Raw genomic sequence first — 12,740 nt, forward strand, 5'->3', positions numbered from 1 at the left:
GGGGGAAGCCGTCTGCAGGAGGATTCGCAAACGTTAAAACCATTTATGATGGCCTGAAGCTTTCACACTTGGGAGTTCTGAGAGAACCTCTAAGACTTAGGTATGATCCTTGGGACACACATGTTGGAAGCAGAGAACTCAGTCCCGCAAGTTGTCCCTAGTAGGTTTGACAACTAAGTTGAGCCAATCAGATCTTCGGACAGAAGAGTTTTCCTCTGGGGACGTGAATTGTACTAATCCTCTACTGAGCACCTTCTTAAAAATAGGAAAGCCATTCTCAGGACTGAGTTTTAAATAAGCCCTTCATTATATAGTAAGTAATATATAGTAAGTTCTTTGGCTTAAAAAAATTATATGTGGATACTTTAGTTGAAATTAAATAAAACAATTCAACTCCTTATTTGCAATAAATATATTGTAACTACTCAACATCTATACGTGTTTCTGATTACAGTGTAGATAATTTCCACTATCATAAGAAGTTTGGATAATACTGGTTTATTATCATATTTGTTTGAGTCTTACAATTATTTACTTATCTACTGTAATCGGGAGAATATAGTGTCTGAAAGCAAAAAACTGAATCTGTTTACTGCACTCTCCAGCATCCAGTAACTCCAGTATTATGCTTTGATGTAATTGCTTTTATTCCCCACAAAACATCCCTGTCCCAATGTATGGGAGCTGGTCCCAGGGTCTATGGGACCAAAGAAGGAGGCAGTAGGTCCAGAATTTCAGTGTGCAGTTTATGGGTGACTTACAACAGAAGCATAGGCCTGGACATCAAGAAAAGCACATAGGTCCTTGAGATTTGGGTTAGAAGATAGGTGGGTAAAATAGGGTAAAGATTATTTCAGAGCTAAGCATGGTGGTGCAAGTTTGAGACCATCAGGTACCACATGAGTAGACTCTATCTCAAATCTCCCCTTCCCCCTAAAAAGTGATTTCACCTGTGAGACTATTCACAGTCTATCTCACTTGTCAGACTATACACAATCTATCCCAAGGTGTCAGATTAAAATCAGGCACATTCTTAAGCCAAGTTCTGGTCATAAAGCTTCACACACCTCTATCATGATTTGCTTTATGCTTTATGGAAAGGGTGACTTGGGGGTAATTGTTATAGTTACCACTCAAGATGGTTTCAGTAATGTCAAGATAAACCTTCAGTCCTGCATTAATATTCACAAACGAATGCCTCCCCCATTAAAATGAATACTTTATAAAGAAAAACTTGTTCATGACATTCACTGCAGTAATACCAGCATTGAACACCAGATACTCCTTAGTATCCACAACAACCTTTCCGCCTTGGGGCCCACCTTGCTTTTAATCCCCTCAGTAAGACGGGAATGTCTGACGTCATCAAGCTCACTCTTCTTTTCGGATGTTTGTGCATGGAATCGTACAATCTAGCTGACACCTGTTCATTCTCTCCCAGCTATGTGGGCACAGCATAATTGCATGCATATGTTAGTGTTGATTCTCTCAGATGTTAAATTGAGAAGCCATTGTCAGTGCCTTTAATCCCAGCATTCACACTCAGGAGGCAGAGGCAGGGGGATTTCTGAGTTCGAGGCCAGCATGGTCTACAAAATGAGTTCCAGGACATCCAGGGCTACACAAAAGTAGTCTGAAAAACAAGAAACAAAAACAACAACAAAGGAAGGAAGAAAGGAGGGAGGGAAGGAAGGAAGAAAAAAAGGAAAAAAAGTCATCGTCAGCAAGGTATAATGCTGAATGCCTTTAACCCCAGCCCTCACGAGGCAGAGGCAGAGAGAATTCTGTGAGTTCAAGGCCAGCCTGGTCTACAAAGCAAGTTTCAAGACAGGCAGGACTGTCACACAAAGAAATTCTCTCTTGGAAAACCAAAAAAGAAAAAGAAAAACCATTGTTAGATTAATAACAAACATATTTTCTTTTATCTTTATTTTGGAGTTTGATTTTTTTAAATTTAGTAAGTTGCAAGGGTCAGCAAGATACTGCTGAAACCGTGAAGTTTTTATTTATTTTTTTAAAATATTTATTTATTATGTATACAATATTCTGTCTGCGTGTATGCCTTCAGGTTAGAGGAGGGCACCAGATCTCATTACAGATGGTTGTGAGTCACCATGTGGTTGCCGGGAATTGAACTCAGGACCTTTGAAGGAACAGGCAATGCCCTTAACCCCTGAGCCATCTCTCCAGCCCCCGTGAACTTTTTAAAAAAGAATTTCTTACCCTCTCACAGTATTAAACTGTTATGTGATCTGAAGTTAAGACAACAGGATGGAACAAAGTAAATCTTCTATTTGCTGCTAGCAATAGGGTCAGTGTGAGAGTAGGATTGTTCTGTGCTCTGTGAGGTAGCAGAAATTGTATATGCTGCATTATTTAGATTGGTCACAACAAAGAAAAGAGAGTAAGGAAATGAGAATGTGTGAGTGGGGGCAATGTGCCTGTTTAAAGAAATGAATGAGCTTTTGTTTTTGCTGTTTTGGAGGTTGTTTGTTTTTCAAGACAGGGTTTCTCTATGTAGCCTTGGCTACCCTGGAACTCTCTCTGTAGCTGGCCTCAAACTCACAGAGATCTGCCTCCTCTGTCTCCTGAGGGCTGGGTTTAAAGGTGTGTGCCGCTACCACCAGTTTGTTTTTTTAATGATATATTTCTATTTTTTTGATGTGCATTGGTGTTTTGCCTGCATGTATGTATGTGTGAGAATGTCAGATTCCCTGGAACTGGAGTTACAGAAGTTGCGAGCTGCCATTGAGTGTTGGGAATTAATCCCAGAGCCTTTCAAAGTGTTGTTAGCCACTGAGCCATCTCTCCAGCTCCTGAACTGGGTGTTATTATTATAAGAAAGCACAGAAAGCTACATCTGGAGTTGGAGCCATGTTTGCCTAGCACACACGAGGCTCTGTGTGCTGTCTTCAGCACAGCACAGTACTTGATGTGGTGGTATATAAATGTCTGTAACCTTGGCACTCGAGAGATGGGGCAAAAAGCTCAGAAATTGAAGGTCATCTTCAGCTACATAGTGAGTTCCAAGACAACTGAGCTACATGAGACCCAGTCTCAAAAACCGAACCCAAAACAAACAAGTTTGGAGTCATCGAGGAAAACAAATGTGGTTAACAAGTCCAGTACATAGAGTCACAGTGCTTAATTTAGCCAGAAAACACACTTGTAGGCCACAGCCTTTGTTTCAGGCACGACAGACCACAAGGCTGAACCAATCAGAACTTTCTCCTAGGACTGTCCTTCGACTGCTGTCCGTCTGTCTTGAGCTCTAGTGATCCTTGTCCCGATGTCAGCAGAGCCTGCGTGAGAGTGAATGCAGAGAAGAGAAGAGGGTGCAGGGTAAAAGGCCCGAGCACACTCCTGGGGCTGAAAATTACATCTGTTCTTGAGTTTGTCCCAAGCTTAGGAATTGAAATCCCACCAATACCTCCCCTCAGAAAGTTCTGCCCCTAAGAGCCCCAAATAAGCCTGCCTCCCTCTCAGTTCTCTGCTGCTTCTGTCCCCAGCAGAGGCAGCCACTCCTGTGTTCTTCCCAGTAAATTTTTTGTGAGGTTTGTTGTGTGGTATGACGTGTATTCCTTTATGTTTTCCCTCAGAACTGTAACACTTACAGAGGTGAGCATAGTAGTTGACATAATTTGAGCTTTGAGTTTCAGGATGGTCTGAGGTCAGTTGCTCCCCCACAGCTTCCAGTTATAATAGCTAAAATGACTTTTTAAAAAGTTGCTTCTATTAGTTTTGGGTGGACACTAATCATTTCAAACTGACAAGATCTGGATAAGTTTTTATTTGGATTTTATCAAATATTTCTCTCTCTTAAGAATAAAAAATTCATGGCTGTACGAAGGTGACACATGCCTTTAATCCCAGTACTTGGGAGGCAGAGGCAGGCAGATCTCTGTGAGTTCGAGGCTAGCCTGGTCTATAAAGCAAATTCCAGAACAGCCAGAGCTGTTAGATGGAGAAATCCTATCTTGAAACACCAAAAAAAAAAAAATCCCAGAAAGACACAACACAACATACATCTACTCACCGACGATAGGGAGCCCACAAAGACCAAAGCACAAATTCTTCCAAAGTCCAACTTGGTGAACTAGTGAATTTTGGCAGGGTTACTTACAGGACTGTGGGTGAGGGATGAAGGAGGCACCCACACACAGCAGGGGCTCCCCCCACAACCACACCCAAACACCTGTTTTCACAGAGAGATCCTTTATTAAACTGGAAAGAAAAGTTACAGTGGCTGCTTTCTGGCAGAAAAACAATAGCAAATGACCTTGAGGTGTGAGTTGTTGGGGTTTTTTTGTTTGTTTGTTTTGGTTTGGTTTGGTTTTTTTGAGACAAGATTTCTCTGTAGCTTTGGTGCTGTCCTGGAACTAGCTCTTGTAGACCAGGCTGGCCTCGAACTCACTTGCCTCTGCCTCCCGAGTGCTGGAATTAAAGGTGTGTGCCTCCACTGCCTGGCCGCAGGCATGATTTTTAAGAGGAGGAAAAGGGGAGATCCTTGTTAGAATGGGCTAGGATGCCATGGTAGAGGAGATGTGACTGGGGAGAAGGGAAGGGGTGAATTTTCTGGAAGGAGAAAGGACTGCCTCTGAATGGAAAGGAAACACAGAGGCAAATGGCGGTTTATAAAGGTAAAGGGAGAATTCCCATGTTAGAAGGAGGTATTTCATTTTAACAGGGCAAGTAAATTAAATGAGCTAAAGAAGGCTTTTGATTTCTGGACTTTGTTAGTCAGCCTCAGGTGGAGGAAGTGACCAAATAAGGGAATAGACCTTGGGGGCTAGTTTTAGGAATGTAACTCTATTGGTTTTTACCAAGGCAGAGGGAAAAGGGGAGAAGGGCGAGGCCTGCCAAAGCCACATGTTTACAGGGGCAGAAATGTCACAAAGACAACTACATCACCAAAGCCCACCCCAGCAAAGGTTGAAAGAATAAAAAGAAAGGCAAACTGGGCATCTTTCAGTGGACCCTGCCAAGATATGCCACTAAGCAAACATGACTTGTGCAACAGAGTTAGTGCAAGAGGTTTATTGGAGGAGGAGGAGGGTGGAAGGAAGAGAAGAGTGAAAGGCCATCTTAGAGTGGGGACATGAGAGAGGCAGACAGACAGACAGAGAAAACAAGTGCTGTAGAATATTGTTTTAACTATATGAAGATATGTCACATTTGTTTATGCTCTGGAATATTACTTTATTCTGTAAAGGTGTGTTTATGCTTGAAGGGTCTGAAAACAAGAATAAAAATATAGAAATAAAAATATAGACACTAAAGATTAGAAGGTAGAAGTTTAGGATGTAGGAAGAAGGACACATAAAGCTGTAAACCTAAGTAAACTATCAACAACTTTCTCAGCAGATCACAGATCAATCTTCACAGGGATTACTTTCTCGGATGCCTGGGAAACGTTAGCTATTTACAATTGACTGTTTTATTACAAGGCCAGAGCATCTCCCTGTAAACTGAGGGTAGTGTCTTGACTGTTCTTAACAAACAGTAGGTGTGAACTGAGTTTAACCCTTAGGAGACAGAGATATGTGACCTCTGACTCAGACACTGTCTCTGTTATGGGAAACTGGCACTACCAGAGGAGAGGCATGACCTCAGTTTGTACTTGGGGATACCAGGAGACAGTGGATAAATAAAAGAAGGTTTAGTTAATGAGCTCTGATAATGAAGGTTGTAAAGTATGGCAGTCAATATCTAAAAATTTACCTAAAAATAATATAAAAGATATATATAAATATATATAAATAATATAAAATAATATAAACTTTTCTTCTAAGTTCTCAGTCCAAGAATCCTAATTTATTAACCTTCTAGTGTTACAAGCAGCCCCCTTTCTGACGAATTGCTAAAGATATATGTTTTCTTGCAATTAGTGACTTTCGTTGTAGTCTCTCCTAAAACATATTTCATGATGGCTGCCTAATTACTCATGGACACTAGCACTCACTCCCCTCTTTAGGGTCTCCGCTGACCAACCCAAGGGTCAGGGGCAAAGTTGTAAAATTCTTTTGTTCAGGGATAATGACTGGTGCCCCTGCTATAAAAAGTAGGTTCAAAAACCAGCCGTTTGCCACAGCCTAACAAACACCATTTCTGGCTGTGGTCTCTTCTGTGCCCCGCGGTGTTTTATTTTTATTTTTTTATTTTTAAGTTTGCTTCTGGTTTTCCTAGGATCTGGTTTCTGGAATAAAGTTTGCTTCTGGTTTACTAGACTTGGTGGTGTTCTCATCTTTGTGCGACCCCTCTGGACCCAACAATGCTGCTCTGTTTAGTTATGTAAAGATGTGTTGCATTTGTTTCACCTTGCCTGCCTAAGGCACCTGATTGGTCTAATAAAGAACTGAATGGCCAATAGCGAGTCAGAGAGGATAGGCAAGGCTGGTGGACGGAGAGAATGAATAAGAGGAGAAATCTAGGCTTGAGAAGAGAGAGAAATCAAAGAAGGAAGAGAGAATAAAGAGAAAGAGAGGGACATGCGCAGAACCAGCCAGCAGACATGAGAAGCAGTAAAAAGAAAGATACACAGAAAAAGTAAAAGGCCCCAAGGTAGATAAAGAGATACAGGTTAACTTAAATTAAACGAGCTAGCCAGAAACAAGCCTGAAGTAGGCCAAGTATTCAAAACTAATAAGTCTCTGTGTCACGATATAGGAGCTGGTTGTTGGCCCAAAAGGAAAAGCCTGGGGCAAATAAGAAAGACAAGAAAAGCAGGAGAGAAAAGAAGAGGCAAGAGAGGAGCAAGAGACAAGACAGCAAACTGTGCTTGTCAGATCTTTTAAGGGGCGCACATGTCACAATGCTGACAGGAAAAGGCACCTGGCTCAGGTGGTGACATACTGCTCCAGCAACAAATCCCGGCTACTTTAGTAACTAGTTAGTAACTAATATAAGGGACAGCTCAGAGAGCTAGGAGCCTAGAGCAGGCTACAGGCTGGAGCATGTCCATGTGCATCAGTTGGACTAAACCTCTTCCAGGCAGTTCAACTGGTTTCTGCTTCTTCCAGGCAGTTGCTCTGATCTCAGAGTATTCTTGGCAGCTCAGCTTCTCTGACAGTCTTCTTTGAAGTTTGGCTCTGCTCTTCAGAGAGAGACTCTCTGCTTTTATTACTTATTCTGGAAGGGTGGGGCCTAGTGAGTCTGATCAGTTTTGGGGCCTTCCTGAAGTTACTTTGAGTTGTTTACTTTCCTGCTTAAGGAGCTTCCTCCAGGATGGAATGTTTCTATCTCAGGAAACTTACACAGCCGGAGTGCTAGGGCGGGAGAAGGGAGAGCAGGACAAATTGATTTCTACCTTGTGGGTTACAGGGATGAAATTCTGGTGTCAGGCTTAGTAGGAAGCTCCTGCATTTACCTGCGAGACAGCTTCCTGGCCCATTTTTGTTGCTGTTTTTGTTTCAAACATTTTATCATTGTGCACTTGTGAGTGGGCACCTTGTGTGTGTGCACTTGTGTGTGGGCACTTGTGCCATGAAGCACATGCAGAGATCAGAAACCAACTTTGTAGAGGCCGTTCACTACTTCCGCTCAATTCAGGCAAATAGGCTTCATGAGCCTTCATCAGCTGAGAAGTCCTTTCCACCCCTTTATTTTGAGAGCAAGTCTTGCTATGTAGCTCTGTCTGGTGAACTTTGCCTCATCCTTGCCTCCTGAAGGTGGAGATAAGTTTGATTTCTCACCTGATGAGCCATTCCCCATGACCTAAGCTGGAGAACCAAGTCTAGGACTCCCGGGTTAGGTAGGTGTTGTATGGCTGAGCTACAGCCCCAGCTCTGAACTAGGACTCCCGCATCCAGATAGGTGTATGGCTGAGCTACAGCCCCAGCTCTTTCCTTTCTCTTCTTAAGGTGAATGCTTTTCTATACAGCAGTTATTTTATTTACTTCCCCCCTCCCAAAACAGTCTCATGGTGTAGTGCTGTCTGTCCTGGAACTTATTCTGTAGACCAGGCTGGTCTTGATACTTCTGCCTCTGCCTCCTGAGTGCTGGAATTAAAGACGTGTACCACTACTGCCCAGCTGTACAGCAGTTATGTAAAAAATTTCTTTCCTAGTCTCGGATCCCTGACCTAAAACCTTTTCCCCCATTTTGGATTGTACTCTTGTATCAGTTCAATATTAACCTTCTCGTTCACCATTATTTGCAAAGCCTGAATTCTTTATTCTGTGTTGGAGGAGACTAAAAATTTGGTCAAGAACTATCATGAATTTTTGGTGGATAACCAGATTAACTGAGCCAAGTTCCAAAGTTCATTGGCAGAAAACTCTAGAAGAAAACCATTGGCAAAAGGCAAAACAAATTTGTCATATGTGATATTATAGAATAATTGAGGTTTAGTTAAAGTACAAAGACCTCTAGTATTGAGTCAGAAGTGGGAAATGCTCTTCAAAATATGAACAATAATGCCAGAGAAAGTTATTTTCCCCCAAATGTTGTATAATGCAGTCCTCTGAGTAAAACAGCCACCATCTTCAACAGACTAGCGGTTATCTGTTTGCAAGAGTTTCTCACCCTTCATTGAACCTGTTGACTGTTGATGAATCCTTATAAAAGAAGGGGGCCTCATCAGATTTCACCAGCTTCTGCCAGGCATGGTACACAGTACATGTGGTTGTCTGGGGAACAGGGTGTCTCTGGAGGTACAGTATATATGTGAGGAAGGGTAACTGAAGTGGGGGCTCCATCTGGAGTATGGGAAAGCTGTCATCCATAATGAGTCAAGGCTCTGCAGTGCAGCTTCTTTGAGTAACCCCAGTAAATTCATTGGTTTTCCAGGATGAACGCTGCAGGAATCATACTTTGGTCTGTGTTGGGATCTTATAATGAGGTAGACCAAAACATTTTTTTTGTTTTTTTGAGACAGGGTTTCTCTGTAGCTTTGGAGCCTGTCCTGGAACTTGCTCTGTAGATCAACTCTCGAACTCACAGAGATCTGCGCGCCTCTGCCTCCCCAGTGCTGAGATTAAAAGCGTGTGCCACCACCGCCCGGCCAACATTTTGGTTTTCATTGCACTTTTAAATAACTGGTTATATATAGTTTTAAAGATGAACATCTACAATAAACAGATTATTAATTATACTTTAAATTACTTTAAGGGAACATGACAAGATCTTCCACTGTACCTGAAGTCAATCTTACCTAGAGCTCTTGATCTTCCTGTTTCAGTCTACTGAGTTCTAGGATTATGGTTCCATGCATATCTATCTATCTATCTATCTATCTATCTATCTATCTATCTATCATCTACCTATCTATCTATGTATCTATCTATCTATATGTTTGTGTGTATAACAAAGATTCAAGGAGAAAGACCACCAACCCAAATCATCATGGCAAAATTAATTAAAGCAACGTTTTTAAATTTGTGTATATGAACTGCCTCCCCCCAAAGTAGGGTTCAAGAGGTCAGCACGAGATAGGAGGAAGACAAAGTTTTTATAGCTCAGGGGTAGGGGGTTTCCTAATCTGGGATTTGGCAGGCAAAGTAGGCAAGGTTACAGAGTAGAACATAAGTATAACAAGGTAGTCATAAAGGACCTCCTGAAACAAAGGCATAATTGCAAGGTGGTCCTAAGGTGGTTGTGCTAGTTAGAGTTTAGAGTTTCTATTGTTGTGAAGAGACAATGGTGTCTTGTCACCACAGAAACTCTTTCAAAGGAAAACATTTCATTGAGGTGGCAGTTTAGAGTTTCAGAGATGCAGCCCATTATCATTATGGCATGTGGCACGCAGGCAGACATGGTGCTGGAGAAACTGAGAGTTCTACATCTTGATCCAGCCAGCAGAAGCAACTGTGACAATGTGCATAGCTTGAGCATAGGCAGTCTCTAGCCCACCCCTACAGTGACAGACTTCCACTTCTTCCAACAAGGACATACCTACTCCCACAAGCCACACTTAATAGTGTCACTCTCTATGGGTAACATTTTCTTCCAAACCACCATAGTGGTCATAACAATAGGTAGTCATAACTGTTTTAAACAAAGGTAGGGTTGCAAGATGGTTATAAATAACTTTTTGAAACAAAGACATGGTTATCATTCCTGGAACAGGCAGTATAGGACTATGTGTAGTTAAGATTACAGGTGGGACAAAGCACATTCTTGAGAAACAGAGCTTTGATCATAAATGGGAATGAGCCTAGCTTGTCTTTTACTATACGATGGCTTTGAAGTCTAAGATGGAGACAGGCTGGTTCATCAAAATAATTCCTGGTTTCAAATTACTTCTTTACCAAAGGTAAGTACATATGATTTCATATGGTCTGACATGAGTTTTTATGCTCTTATTATAGCTAATGGAGCAGAACACATTACTAAGAAGGTTTATTTTGTAAGAATGGTTGTGTGTGTGTGTGTGTGTGTGTGTGTGTGTGTATGCATGTGCCGGTGTGAACTCAGTGAAAATAAACTGAAAGGAAACCTCACTTTAAAATGATGCAGGTCGAAGAAACCCAGGCTAACTCCAAAATAAACGAATTATATTTTTTTATTATAAGGGACAAACTCATGAAACAGGAACGAGAAGTCCAACCTCAGTTGTATAGCACGGAAACCAAAGGGAGAGAGAACCTTGGGCGGCCCAGCATTTTTCTTATGGTACCCAAAAGGTCATGCCCTAACCTGGTCCCACCTCTTAAAGATCATTAGCTGACAAACATTCCCCATCACAACCCCTTTTGTCTAAATAAGAGAGTTTCAAACCCAATGCAAAACTATACACACTAGGAATAGATATCAAGTATAAAATTAGGATTACAACCAGCATGAACAATATTAAGCAAGGAACACATGCTAAATGTTTTAATAAACATTTTATTTTAAAGAGTCTAAGTCTTGTATCAGAAATGGCTTGGCTAAATCATAAGGGGAAGGCAACTATGACTATCTAATCTTTAACTTCATCGAAGGCATGAGAAGAGGGATAATATTACTTAAGTAGGCAGGAAGTTCAATCAAGCAGCTTCCAAAGTGTGTAGTATATGACAGACAACTGGCTACCAGAGTAATCAAAGTCTCATTTGCAATGTTGAAGCTACCAACTTTGGCTGACAAACCATTTTTAGAGGCAGGAAAATTTTTAGAACTGTCTTACCCTGTCTTGGTAAGGTTTGGCAGTCTTTTTCTTCTGTCCTGTTTATCTAGTCTGGACATCATGTACTTTGTCAGTGGTCAAGGCATGGGCAGTTCCTTACCCAAAGACCAATTGTGCCAAGAAGAAAACAAACTCCAAGTGGAGTATCTTTGGTGCTCAATAGTTTTTTGGGGAATATATTGGTGCTGTCAGGAGCAATCGTGTCTCACATCACTTCATGGTTCTATAATTTTATAGTGAAGAAAACTTTATTGAGCCATTTCCTACATGCCATTAAAGCATAAATCAGGAGGCTGGACATGGAAGCTCAGTATTTAGGAGGTGGAGACAGGAGAATTGGGAGTTCAAGGTCATTCTAAACTACAAAGAAAATGAGAGGCCTGGGTTACTGAAATTCTGTCTCAGAAACCCAAAACTCTTGGCCCTTTGGACATTTCTAAAAGCCATAGCCTGTCTGAATATCATCTTCAGTAAATTTAGTGGAAACTACAGTTTTGTTTAGGCTCTTAGCTTCTCGGACATAAGAACATTGGTAAAGAAAGGGTAAATCCCGTTCTCTGGTGTAGTTTTCAGGTAAGAAGAATGGTCATTTAATCCTTTTCTTTACGTTAATGTCCCCCCACCCACCCCCACCCCGCTGTCCTGGAACTCACTCTTTGTAAACCAGGCTAGCCTTGATCGAACTCGAAGAGATCCACTTGCCTCTGCCTCCCAAGTGCTTGGATTAAATGGGATTATAGGCATGTGCCACCACTGCAGGGTTTAATGGCCACTATTAAAGAAAGATCAAAGGATTAACTCCCACAGAAAATGATGGAAATACTGGAGCAAACCCCTCACCTTTTGGGGCCTTGGGTGAGTTTAAAGGGGTTTTACAAATTTATTATAGTTCTCATTTATGTGTGTGTGTGTGTGTGTGTGTGTATCATGACTAGAATATGTGATCCACAGATTGGACATTGTTTAGAGAAAGTGTAAACAACATAGTATAATTTTAGGATAAAGTGTTCTGCCTGCCATAGTCCCTTCAGCGGGCAGTTAGCAGGCAGGCAGTAGAGAGGCATCCTCAGCAGGGCTGGCCCAGGGGTTGACTTCGTCCCCAACCAGTCTACAGCTCCTCTTTCCCGAGTATAGCAGTGAGAAATGTATTACACTTTCAGGAAGTCGCGTTTGCAGGCTGTGGAGGTGCTCAGATCTTACAGTGCTTGCTGCTTGTACATATGCCACGGCTGGCATGTGGCAGTCAGAAGACAGCTCTATGACAATGTGGCTTCCAGGGATCGAACTTCTACCCTCCGTCCCATCTCCAGGGCCGGAGACGAGCACGAGGACCAGCCGTCACCAACAGGGGGCGCCGCCACCGCCCCGAAGGGCGCCCACCCGCGGAGTCTCGCACGCTAGGCCTCCCAGCGCGCCTGCGCCGAGTGTGGACTCCGGCTCGCCTTTCCCCGACGCCCGGCTGCCTCGGCCCGGGTGAAAACTGCGTGACACGCAGAGAGCGTAGCGGCCATCTTCGTCTTCTGGGCACGTCAGCTGAGCGGGTTTGGGCTGAAGAGAAGCGCTGCGCAAGCGCACCCACGACGGCCCCAGGTAACTCCCATCTGACCGGAGAGGCGTCGCCGCCGCCGCCGCC

The sequence above is a fragment of the Myodes glareolus genome, chromosome 13, assembly GCF_982192425.1.
Source record: "Myodes glareolus chromosome 13, mMyoGla1.1, whole genome shotgun sequence".
In the NCBI taxonomy this organism is placed as follows: Eukaryota; Metazoa; Chordata; class Mammalia; order Rodentia; family Cricetidae; genus Myodes; species Myodes glareolus.